This window comes from Lissotriton vulgaris, chromosome 6, assembly GCF_964263255.1.
Source record: "Lissotriton vulgaris chromosome 6, aLisVul1.2, whole genome shotgun sequence".
Lineage (NCBI taxonomy): Eukaryota > Metazoa > Chordata > Amphibia > Caudata > Salamandridae > Lissotriton > Lissotriton vulgaris.
In genome coordinates, this window is record NC_141694.1 from 1,346,127,424 (window position 1) to 1,346,141,542 (window position 14,119).

Here is a 14,119-nt window from a genome sequence, read left to right on the forward strand (position 1 = left end):
CTCCTCTCTGCGGCACCCTAGAACAAAAGAGGGGGTTGAGCTGCCAGATATAGGTTTAGATTATAAGGATTCGCAATTGCAGATTGTTACAGAGTGGTTTAAACGGGAATCAGGGAAGCATTGTCTTCATCTGGACAGGGGAGTGGCGGGGAGGATGGTGTGAGATCTGATTTGAAAAACCAAAAAAGAGCGGCCAGCAAATGTGTACATTAGCACCCCCAAGCGCACTGAACTGAAGGTGTGGGACTCCATATCAAGAGATGAGACTTGGACCACATGCCCTTCCCCATACACCCTGATCCACTTTAACCCGACCTTTCCGCCAGCCCTACACGAAGGCCCGTTTGATGCCTGGAGAGAGGGAGGCTGCATTATGCTTGATCACTTATTCCATAATTGCGGCATCCTAACCTTTTATAATTGCAGATAGGAATTCCACTTACCACCAGAAGAACAATTCCACTACCTTCAACTGCAACATTGGGCACCACTCACCCCTTTCATACGGGATAATGCCACCAGGGAGAAAACGGGGTTTGAGAAGTATGTGAGAACAGTGGGTTCAATGAAAGGGGTGATCTCCTTCCTCTACAATTATCTACTTTCCACCACACACGAGCTCAACCGAGATACATGGCTATGTGGGAGGGCCTGCTGCAGCGAGACATACACAGCAGGGAATGGACGGCACTCTGGTCTGATATATCTAAATTCAATCACTCCCTAGAACTCAGGGAAGCACATTTAAAAACTCTAATGGACTGGTACCTTCACCCTGCCAAACTCAAACAAATCTTCCCGATCACGTCCAATAGTTGTTGGAGGGGGTGTGGGCTACTGGGTCATTACCAACATATCTGTTGGGATTGCCCCACCAAACGCCCCTTCTGGGAAGAAAACTTAGCACAACTTAAAACTATATTGGGATATCCTATACTGACCACCATGGAGGGAATCCTCCTAGGTATTCAAGACCCCTCTCTCGAACACCAGACAAGGGCCAACAAAGCCATCATGTGGACGTGTATAGGCGCAGCAAAACTAACAATTGCAGCAGCTTGGAAGAGGCAGGCAGCTCTCAATATGGCACGCGCGCCTCTAGACACTCCTCTGCCTGAAAAGAATGGCGGGCATATTCTGCGACGACTATTAAAAGCTTTGAATATAAGTGGGGTCCATTGGTCGCCTTCCTTACACGGGTTCTACCACTGGCGGTGTGCCCCCGTCTCTTAGGGCCATGCATCTCTTCCAATTCTAACATCCTACACTTCTGCCCAGCCATTTACACAGCCTTGATCAGTCACCACCAAACACCTGGTTAGTGGAAGGGTATAGAGGGAACATTGGGTTTATTGTTTTGACTTTTTTCCTTTTTTTCTCTTTGGAGTACCTTCTCGGTTGGAAGGGTGGATCGTAAATTCGTCACGTTGTTATGGACAGTGAAATCACATAGTGGAGGAAACGACATGTTAAGCATGTGAACTGTCTGAAACTGTATTGGTCACTATAGATTGCCTCCTTTCAACAGATTGGCACAGCAGCGTCCAAGATGTGATCCTCGGCTTTGCTTTCATGTGACATGTTGTATTGTACTTTATAACTCTGATGCTCCTGTTATTGTAAAGCAAATACTGTTTACTTAACAAAATGCCAATAAACATATGTCTTACAATAAAATATCCCATATAAAAAACTGACCTTTATTTAAAGTTTCTGATTGTTTCTCTCCTTCTTATCTTTTCAAATAGCCCTCTCCTTCCCTTTCATCCCTGGCAACATTATACTATACATTATGATATCTCAAAAAGCATCCTCTATATTTCAAAATCCAATTGAAGAATGGATCTTTATTTAAAACTGCTGATTGTTGCTTCTACTTTTTTCCTTCAAAAAGTCCTCTCCTTCCCTTCCTTCCCTGGCATGGCTTCTCTCTCTTTTAGAACAACCTCTCCAAGTCTCTGGTATCCTTGCCTTAATATCTATTGATGTATTTGTGCAAATTCACCAAAACTCAGTTCAAATATTACAGTCTCTCCTTTTTTGAAAGTCATACCCCTGCATCCTAGCAATAACAAATCTCCTCTGACACATCTTAAATTCACCAAATATCTACTTGATCTCATATGCCACCCTTCCCACTAATGATCACACCAAAATCCTATAAATTTTTTCAACCACATATAGCCTAGAAAAATTAAATGAAATTATTTGCTTGAGCGAACAAGACTAATTTTTCTGACTAATACCACTGAACTAACCACTAAGCTTGGGTTTCGGAGCAGAGTGCTGCCTGATATAAAGTGCTACAATGCCACATGAGGAGTAATATAGTGCCTCCCTTTCAATAAATGGCATTTCTCTTCACAGAGAGACAAGGACCTGGACACATATGCTATTATGTGTTCTTTACCTTTGCAGTGCTTCCGGGACAAAACCATCCTGAAATCCCTATGGTTTGCATCAGTAGTAAAGATACTATCTGCTGAGGGGTCAAAACCTCTCAAGGCTGCTGCATTTGCTGTCTCTGTCTTGATGACCCTGAAATCATCAAAAGAGTCCGGGGACCAACGGATCATACAATCTTTCTTACGCACCTGGAGGATATTGTACATTTTGTCTGCAAAACTGGGGATATATTTTGCACAAAACTTTAACCGAATGATCTTACATCCATTCCTTACTGTTGTGTATAGGTGCATTCTCAACAGCTGTAACTAAGGTTGGTTTGGGCTTGATCACTCAGCTCATCAATGGTATGTCCCAAATAAGTAACACTCTGATCAACAAATTTACATTTAGAATGTTCTACAGTAAGACCTATTTCTTCCAAAATCCTTAAAACCTTCAATAATCTAGTCTCATGTTCTTTATTAGAGCCAAGCCCCAAGGTATCATCTTGGAAGAAGGTAACCCTTGTTCTTTAATAAGTAGTTAGAACATGAGGCGCTAAAACAATTCAGGAATAAATGCCAAACTGAAAGGCATGCACCTAAATTGGATACAGCCAAAGGGAGTGATGAAAGATGTCAATTTCATGCATTCTAGTGACAAGAAAACCTGGTGGTAATCTGAGGCTAGATCTATTGTGGAAAACCATTTTGCATCTTTTAAACAGGTGATCATCTCATTTATTTTAGGTTAGGGAAATCTGTCGATAATATTATTATAATTTAGATGACACAAATCCACACATAACCTTGTTTTTTGAAGCTGCTTCCTCTGGTGAACACTAAGGATGAAATCTAATCCGATGCCTCTATTGGCTCAATTACACAATCAGCTACTAACTTGTCTAACACTTTAGAAACTTCATCTCTCACCAGTAAGGGTATATTGGGACTTTTATGCACCTTAGGTACAGCATCATCCTTTTAAATTATTTTATGGTTGAATCCCTGAATATTACCCAACTCTTTCCTGAACAGAGAGGGAATTTTGTCTTGACATTCTATTACCCACATTAATGCCTTTGTTGACCACTAAAACCTGCTCCTCACTATTAGGATCCAGGATGATATGCAACATTTTCTGGTCAAACCATCCCAATAATGGTGGGCCCGTTTCACAACATATATTTTTCCTCTAGTATCCCTGTCTTTAAATTTGAACAAAAACCACCTGAACCCTAACATATCAATTTTTCCCCACTGGAACCATCTGGAAGTATTTCGGGCTTCAACAATTTTTCTTCCACCTTTTGCAAAAAAGTCATCATTGACAATAATGTAGGGTGAACCAGAGTCAGCAATGATTTTAACATTAACCCCACCAATCTCCATCAAGCATTCTGGTTTGTTTTTACATAATACATCACTGATGTTTAAAACAAGATTATTCCTCACATTCATGACAAGGTTATTTTCTAAAACATTAGTGTCCTCATCATCCTCACCATCTCCAAAGTTATTACTTTCTGTCCCAGTATCACCTACACAGGTTTTCCTTTTTTTGCATTCCATAGCAAAAGGAATGAGAGTTCCACAGATATTGCATTTTTGTTTAGCTGCTGGACAGTTTAACTGTAGGCCAAATGATCAGTGCTATAACATCTGTAACACCTTGCCAGCTCTTTGAATTTAGATTTGTTGAGACTAAATTTAGAAGCCCCTTTCCTACCCACACTCATACTCACCTTCCCTACAACCTCAGAGGCCTGTGAATATTCTTTAAGAGCAACCGTGCATCTAGTCGAAATTTCAGCCTTCCGTACTATGGCAAGGACCTACTCAAAGGATGCTTCATTGTGCAAAGAGTGGACACTGGACAAATCCATTACTTCACTACAACAAAAGAGCACACTTGGAAGAAAGTCACAATAATCCCTCAAAGTGTGGAAATCTGTAGGAGTACACCTAGAAAACACACCTTTGCAAAGCAGTAGCTAGTAGCAACCAAATTTGCTGAAGCGCCCTGCAAGCACAGCCAACAATGCAGCGATAGTGCAACTTATGTAGTTGAATCCACCAGAGATCCAAAGCAAACACTGAAATGCACTGCAAAAGTTAAGGAAACACTGTTTGTTGGGAGCTCAAAATGGCAGCCGTGCGAGGTCACGCTATGTGACCCTATGAAATGGCATAATTTCCTGCCAGAGACATGTTGCCTGTGTCATCTGGCATTGTATGTCTGTGGCTAGGAAGGAGCGATTGAGCACATTCCTATGATGCCGTAACAGCGCAATGTGCTCCAGATGGAGGACACTGGCAGCACTTTTCTGGAATTATGGTAAGCCGTATGCCAGGGAGGGCAGTTACCTCAGTCAGCATGTGCTTGCAGTCGCGTCCATAGAAATTGCATGAAAAAAGTCGAATGCAGTTTCAGTGTACCTTGCGGATGAATAAGGTCTCTGTGACGTCCGTTCTCTCCCTCAATAAGGGAGATTGAAGTTTAGTATAAATTTCCTTCTAGAATTTAGTTTTTAGCATAAAATGTAAACAATCCCAAAATATGTGTAGATTTGTGTAGCTCTTCAGCACTCATCGCCAGTGTTATGAAGAAACTCTCGTACAGCAAATACAAGCAATTTAATAATTGTAGCTGAGAAGCACAGGTGGAAACAGCTTCCAGAATAGTGTCCTTCCTCCAACTGACTACCGTGACATCCTAAGAATTGAATACAAACATTCCACGATTGCCAATTAATACAAGCATTCAATGTACCTAAGCTACATAACAATGACCAATAACAGGAAGCATTTTTCGAATAAAAGTAATACTTTATTTGAGGCACAACAATAACAGAACCTCACATTTCACCTTACTTACAACTGCTATCATGCTCTTTGTCCCTAAATTCCACCTTACATTTTAACATTCTAAAATTGACATGGAAGAACTCTGATAGATGAAGATTCTGGAGAGTCTACAGGTCACAACAATGCCATCACATTCCCTTTCCAAATTGTAACTGTGCATGACTCCCAGAATCCCTTTTAAAAGCCGGTAAGTGATTTATGACACACAAAATCGTTTTCATTCATAGGAATAAGTGATTAAGTAATTGCAAAGCCTCTAATTTAGCAAGTAGCTGGATTTGCAACAAATGATTCACTTAGTCCATTTGGATCTACATTTGGAAATCATTGCATCAGCAGTCATCCAGAATTTCACACAACAAGGAAGTGAATTGAGAGGAGTGCTAGAGAATAGAGGTGTGGAGCACTGGTGATGTCCGCTTCTGTCCCAACCTGCACCAAAGCTGCACCTTGCCCTTAATAGAATGATCGTAAAGACAATATTGGCCTAAAAGTGATACAAAATATCAATGTTCCGCACGTCAAAGATCACAGTGCACCAAAGCAGAATGGCAAGAGGGGAGACAGAGTAGGAAGGAGGACGCAAAAGAAAAAGAAAGTTCAACATCCAGGAACGCGAGTTTCTGGTATAGGAATCTGTTGGTGAATGGCATAAGCTTGCTGAAAATTTCTCCCTCACTATACCCAAGCTCACAAAACAATAGATCTGGGAGTCCAAATAATAGAAATTAATGCTGTGCAGGTCAGCAACTAGAATGTTAACCACATCGCTGCGGGCGATATTTTCCTCCTGTACTGGGCCCACATGAAAATGGGTGTGGTTGTCAATCAATCAATCAATCAATCAATCATCGCATTTATATAGCGCACTACTTACCCAGAGGGTCTCAAGGCGCTGGGGTGGGGGGGGGGGGAGACTGCTACTGCTCGAACAACCAGGTCTTGAGTTGCTTCCTGAAGGCGAGGTGGTCCTGGGTCAGGCGGAGGTGGGTGGGGAGGGAGTTCCATGTCTTGGCGGCGAGTTAGGAGAAGGACCGTCCCCCTGTGGTGGCTCTACGGATGCGGGGAACGGTGGCGAGGGCGAGGCTGATTGATCGAAGCTGGCGTTTGGGAGCGTAGAAGTTGAGGCGGCTGTTGAGGTATCCTGGGCCTTGGCTGTGTAGGGCTTTGTGTGCGTGGGTGAGGAGACGGAAGGTGATTCTCTTGTTGACCGGGAGCCAGTGCAGATCTCTCAGGTGTCCGGAGATGTGGCTGCGACAGGGGAAGTCCAGGATGAGTCGTGCTGAGGCGTTCTGGATCCGCTGGAGTCTCTTCTGGAGTTTGGCGGTGGTTCCGGCGTAGAGGGTGTTGCCGTAGTCCAGACGGCTGGTGACGAGGTCCTGGGTGACCGTCTTCCTGGTCTCGGTGGGGATCCACCGGAAGATCTTACGTAGCATGCGCAGGATGTTGAAGCACGACGAGGAGACGGCGTTGACTTGTCTGGTCATGGAGAGGGAGGAGTCCAGGATGAAGCCCAGGTTGCGTGCGTGGTCTGACAGAACCATTGTGTGGTTGTGACAGAACCATTCCGTCATCAGCACAACCCAACCGTGACTGATGACGGAATGGTTCCGTCACCAGCATCGAAGGGGTTAACAAGATAAGAAAAGGATAGTATGGTCTACAGTCCAGGACAAACGAGAGACTGGTGAGTATGAGGGAGGAGGAGACAGACTGAAGTGGGGAGCCAAATACTGAACCACAATCAACCAAAGTGGAAGAACTCTAGAGAGTATCTTTCATCCAGAGGCAGCAACTGGAGTCAGTCTAATAAAAGCTATATCCTATGTACCCACCATGTGAGGTAAGACTCTTGTCAATTATACTAGTGAGCAATAAGGTGGGTGTTTCATATGGACCATCAGATAGTGTAGTTGCACACACATCAAGTAGGAAATGCAGTATTTAAATCTAGTCAATTGACCCCTGGTGCATTGACTCAGGACTTCTCATGTGACTAAAGATAACACCGACTTGAGGTCCCCCCACCGGGGCATCCCTGCAGCTTTCAAGGGAAGACTGAGCAGATCTTTTAGACACTCACTCCTGGTGAATCCCACATCGGCGCCTAGGAAAAATAATAAGGAACTCAAAGTTTTTTTCGAATAAACACCAAGGTTTTTGAGGCCCCAACAAAATCTTCACCTCACTTTTTTTTTAAAACTTTGGGTCTCTGTATTTAAACAAAAACTGATCCTGTCCTTCCCTCAATCCACTCCACATAGCCCCAAAAAGTATTCCTAATGGCGACCTATCCACTTCATTTAACAGCATACAGAAGTTCTTGAAATGAAATGCATACCATTATGTCATAAGATCAGCAGGAGCCAGCCCCCCCTTCTCAGCCTCCTCCTTAGCTTTTTCCAGGATATCCTTGATCCCTTAGAGGACCAGATAAAGCTACCGCTCTTAACCGGCAATTTACCTACCTCTCCTTTGTCAAAAGATAAGGGTATAGAGTTAAAAAGAAACTTAATCTTGGATAGGACAATCCTTTTGATGAGGTTAAAACTGCTGTATATGTTTACGGGTAGGTTCACCAACCTAACTAACAACCTCCCAATCTCCTGACTTGCCGTCTTCCAATTAACTCTAAGCACTTCCGCTAATTTCTGCGTGAATATAATGCCCAAATGTCGCATTTGCAACTTAATCCCCGAGGTGTGCCTTGGCTGATTCCATTCCATAATTTTGGGCTTTCCTTTGTTTACCTTATACCCTGATTTAAGTACTACCAAGTCTCCTCCTGGAGGGTAAGACAGGTTTGGGAGGAGGAGGAAGAGGACTCCTGGCTAGACCTGGTGATAAAAACAGGCCCTATCAAAAAGGACGTTTCTTTGTGGTATCGTACTCTGCTAGATGCAGATAATGATTTGGACACAGACATTTTAAAGCTTTAGGTAGAAGGTCTAGTAAATCTAAACATCAGGGAGGTCTGGCTGGAATCTTTTGCAACACTCCGAGCAGTGGTAACACCCGATTTTCTTAAATGTAATCACCGTTTCACTATCTACAGAGTATATTGGTCTCCAGCCAAACCAACAAGATTCACAGGAATCAGTACATATGCCCAAGATGTATGTACCCTCTGGCAGATGATATGCATATGTTTATGACATGCCCCTGGATCACTGGCTATTGGATCAAGCTGTGTAAGATTTTGACTGAAGTAACATGCCTACAGGTCAAGGTAAGCCCTATGCTTAAATTTTTGGGACTATGCCAGGACTATCCCACTCGGCGCAGCACTGTCATCTCAAGATTTATTTGTTACACAATCTTACTGGCGAGACGGTAGATTTGTAGGTCCTGGAAATCAGGACCCCCCCTTTCATATGATTGTATTAAAAATATAATTTCTACAACTCCGTTTGACATAGCCTGTGATACTAGCAGTCAGGAGATAGTATGGATAATGTTGGTCGATTGGCGTCAAGGTCACAGGAGGTCCAATGATTAAGCCAAATAATCTCTCTCGGTCATGGACCCTACTTTGCTACGGACAAACCAGTGAAGGGTTGGAAGAGGAAACAGCGTCTTCTTCAATGGAATGGCTTGGTATTTAGCAATTGGGAATAAGGTATTATCAACAAGAGAATTGGCAGACTTAGGACACAAAAATAAAAATAATAAAACAAGTAAATGCAGTAGTCTACTAGGCACACCATCAATGCTCACAGCTTATAAAATTCCCCATAATGCACCATAGAATTAGTAGGACATGTAGCATGTCATCAGCCAGCACATCTGCAATTGTCCCCACACATGCACCTCTAAGAGAAAGTCATGTGGAGGATGTTTTATGAATTTCAGAATGGTGTCGCTTCCATCTGTATTTTGTATTTTTGGGATAGTTTCCAGAGATTTTCTCTCATCAGTGGCCGTAAATCTAATCTCAACATGACTTCACCAGATTTGGCAGAGTACTTGGTAAGGCACCTTATATTTATGAATCAAAGCTCAAACTATGGTGATGTCCTAGCAAAGACATACTTAGTGTTGGAATTCCTCTACTGAGGTTGGTGTTTTAATCCAATGTTCCAATGTTTTACAGAAAGTGTTCTAAGTCCTTGGGAAATCATATTTGTTCACTAGTGGATGCTGACTACAACTTATTGAAAAGCTGTAATAAATATTTTGAGGAACTCAATTTCTGCAGATCAAGGATGAACCATCAATTTGGTCACTATATTTGCAAGCTCTAACACATATCAGGACTGATGGATGTAAATATTTCGCTCTTGTCTTTTGAACATAGGCAGCCGCAAGGCTTAGAGCGATGTGGTTGGGGGGGGCATGGTGGGGAAGGGGGAAATTAGACAGATTATGCAATAGGGAAACTCAATTTATTAGAAAAAAGAAAATCACTCACCTTGTGCTCGGCAATTCAACGAGTGCGAGGTAAGTGGTTTTGATTATTCTTTTTATTTTATTTTCCCTATTATCTTGTCTGTCGATTTTTCCATGCTACCCCCTCACAGCTCGTACCTGCCCTGGCCACGGTTGACTAAGTGGAAAGGGCACTCTGTCTATTGTGATTTACCAGTGTTAGGTATATACACCAATTCAGAAAAGGGGGTGGTGATGAAGCGTGGAAGGGTATACTCAGATGTGAGTCCCTTGCTCATTGCACCATCAGGATTCAAGCAAGCCGGGCCGAAGACGGCTGTAATGCCAGAAACCGGTCCCCGGAAGCTTGTTTCCTTCCCAGTGAAAGAATTGGCTTGGTAGTTTGGTTTGCCCTGTTACCATGATGCACTGGGACAGGGACAGACTAATTTGCATGTAGCCAGGTTTTGAGCTGGGATGGTGCAGTGAGCTAAGAAACGGTGATGGATCAAGCCCTGATCTGTTGACTGGGTAGGAGTATTCTGCTTAATTCAGAAACTCTGTCCATCACCACCCCCTTTTTTGAATCATTTTGCCACCATAAGCGTGGAAGGGTATACTCAGATGTGAGTCCCTTGCTCATTGCACCATCAGGATTCAAGCAAGCTGGGCCGAAGACGGCTGTAATGCCAGAAACCGGTCCCCGGAAGCTTGTTTCCTTCCCGGTGAAAGAATTGGCTTGGTAGTTTGGTTTGCCCTGTTACCATGATGCACTGGGACAGGGACAGACTAATTTGCATGTAGCCAGGTTCTGAGCTGGGATGGTGCAGTGAGCTAAAAAACGGTGATGGATCAAGCCCTGATCTGTTGACTGGGTAGGAGTATTCTGCTTAATTCAGAAACTCTGTCCATCACCACCCCCTTTTCTGAATCATTTTGTCCACCATAAGCGTGGAAGGGTACACTCAGATGTGAGTCCCTTGCTCATTGCACCATCAGGATTCAAGCAAGCCGGGCCGAAGACGGCTGTAATGCCAGAAACCGGTCCCCGGAAGCTTGTTTCCTTCCCAGTGAAAGAATTGGCTTGGTAGTGTGGTTTGCCCTGTTACCATGATGCACTGGGACAGGGACAGACTAATTTGCATGTAGCCAGGTTCTGAGCTGGGATGGTGCAGTGAGCTAAAAAATGGTGATGGATCAAGCCCTGATCTGTTGACTGGTTAGGAGTATTCTGCTTAATTCAGAAACTCTGTCCATCACCACCCCCTTTTCTGAATCAGGTATATACACCAGCAGTCTGGGCCCATGTTTTTGATAGTGGGAATGGGATTTGCCATTTCCATCTCAATAGATTCTGGGACTTGTGGTGCAACGTACAGAAGGAGACACATGAGGCTCTGCCTCACTACAGATTTTTTTACATTCTTGGGACAACTTCCTTAGTCACAATTGTGATGCAACGCAGACCGACCTTTCATTTCCATGTTCTTGTTATTACATTTACCTGGTACCACTATGTGGACATCCCTCACAGGCAGCCCGTGGAGTATGTATGGGTGTATGATGTTGAGGACATCCTCCTCTAGTGGGGTGAGATGGAGGCAGGGTCAGGATTGTACACCAGGGATAAATCTGGCCACCTCAATCCTGGCGTACTTCTCCTTCACCCACCTCTTCTTGTCCTACCACTTCTTCCTAATGTTAGTGAAAGTGCAGACATCCTCCCCCAATGCTGTGACTGCAGCAGCTAAATGCTGCCATAGAGCTACCCTCTGTGTGCCACTGGTGCTGAAAGGAGGGAAATAATGGAGCCGCTTATGGTGCCTCACAATAAACTCCAAGATCTTGTCGGTCTCCTCATCTGTATAATTTTTCATCCTCCTCTGGTGTAGCATTATCCTGAAGTAATGCGCAGAGCAGGCGAGCAGTAACTCTATGTGGACAAACCTGGGCTTTGTTTGTGTGCTGCTTTTATATGGTTTGTAGTGCAGGTCTTGCAAGTGGTGTCAAATGAATTCATCCGGCCGAAGCGGGGGGATGGTAAGCACTTACACATGTGTTTATCATTGAAGAAATTGACCATCCGGCCCGAGTGTAGAGATTCTAGCCTGGATGCAGAGATTCTGGCCCGGGAGTGGAGATTCCACCCTGGGTGAAGAAATTCCGCCTGAGTGTGGAGATTCCCACCCAAGTGAGGAAATAAAGATACGAGTCGGAATACCAAAAGTTTTAAAGTTAGACTTTTGGCTCAAATTACCTTTGTGAATGTGGCTGAAAGTAAAGATCAATTTTGCTACTCCTACCATTTTGGTGAATTAGTGTCCATGAATTTATTTGTTGCTTTGCCTTCCAAATTGTGTGTTCATTTCCTAACAATTTGGAGTGCTGGCGTTGTTGGTGGTTCAGCTGCGGTCTTTGCAATAGCAATCCTCCCAACTCGTAATATAGCGGCTGGACCACCGAGTTCGTAGCTGTCAGACTGCGATGGTGGGTAATGCAGTTCACGGACCGCCAAACTCGTAATAAGGCCCGAATGCTCTAATTTAGAATTTGGCAGAGTGGGTGAACTGTCATTAATTGATGGTTCACCCACCATCCCACAATTACAGTTCTATTAACCCATCTGGATGTGGGGGAACTGCATGGTATTTATTGGAAGAGACTCAGCTTGCTCCACAAGTGGAACCACATTAGCTTGTGTCCCCTGTGCCACAGGCCACAAGTTGATAGTGATGACATCCTGTTCTATTTAGAGCAGGGGAGGCATTGCTAGATTTCTCTCTATTTGCCTGTTTGTATGCCTATTCGGGGTCCCGCCTGCAGAGGTAACACATTTTGTAAGGGCCAAGCTAATACCTAGTTAAAATGCTCTCTAACTGAAAGATCATAAACTTATGCAGCAGCATCCGTTGGAAATGTATGATACAGATGCATTTACCCAGTTCAGCCACTTCATTGACCATACCTGAGAATACTCCAAAGTGACTCAATACATTGTGATACCATTCTCTACAGATCAATTAGGCCTTACTGGGCCATCAGCCTGTACAAGCCAGTACACCCGCCTCCCCATTATCATAAGAATTTTACCCCACACCTCCTCACCCTCCCAATACTTTTCACAGAGCCCTTGCTTGTTAAGAACAGCAAACAAAGTCAGATTTCTGAAGTGACTCAAAGATAAAGTAACTCTACCTTATGAAGTAATCAAAACATCAAATATCACAAATTAAAAGAGGCTGTATGGAAATAGAACAGGTTAAAACCTGCTTAGGTTTAATCAGCTTTATAGTGACAGAAAGGGCTCATAGGATCGTTTGCCTGTGGCCTTCTAAAATAAACAGTTTTGCAAGTCAGCCTCCCGTGAGCTATTTTTTTAGAAATATATATTTTTTATTGGCGTAAATGTACAGAATTCTTACATGAATGGAAACAAAATGTTACATATAGCAACTTTTCTTGTACACACAGATTTACTTCCAGAGAATGATGCCTGTGCATGTTTCCATAGTTGTTACATGTCCTCTTTTGAAATTTAAACAGGAAATTCCAAGAAACAAACATTCCACCCCACCCCACCCACAGGCCTAACATGAAAAGGTCTATTCAAGACTCCTAAACTTAAAATGAATTGCATCTCCTGTAGAGGCTCCTAGATTGACAAATAAAGGATAACTCCCCGGGACCAGTGGCCCATCTCCACTTAGCAAGGATCAATGGTCACTAACTAACACAGTAAGAGTAGTATAGGTATACAGGTACATCAGAGGTTGTTCATGGTGGATGGATGTCGTCTTTGGAGGTAGCCTTGAAGGTTTCGAGACGCAATCCCAAACCTGTGATGTCAAATAATTTCTCAGACCCGCTTGTTTCTTCCTCAGTAAAATTGTGCTCTCAGTTTAGCTTCCTTCGCAATCACGAGAGGGCCCAAGCGGCTATCGTAGGTGTGTAAGTTTGTTTTCATCGCATCAAGCATAATGGATCACTTAGCCAACACAGAGAGAAGGTCCAGAAATGTAATCATGGGACTCTCTAGGGAAAAGACATCAGAGCACCCCAACGGCCAACTTCTTTATGGAGAGACTAATCATGGTTTATAGTATTTGAAGATCTTGTTCCAGTAATAATGTAACAGGGGTCAGGCTCATAGATGTGTAGGAGATCTGCAGTGGGGAGAGAACAACGGGGACAGCCCACAGTAGAGTCTGGGAAACCCCTACAGATCATGGCTGGTGTAAAATAGGCCCTTTAAGGATATTAGGAGTTGTGCATCTTTGAAACGGGTCCCTCATGATGAAGTATTTCGGGGTTCCCAAGGCCTACACGCTCCAGAGATTACCCACTTACACACAAGAACTGTTGGCACGGAAACTGTAAAATGCAAAGAACAAGTTTATTAAGACCCCATGGGGTGGTGGTACACTCAAACAGCACCCTTCGGTAATGCAAGAGGTATCACACCGAACACCGGTGTGACCCCGTTTATATACAATTTT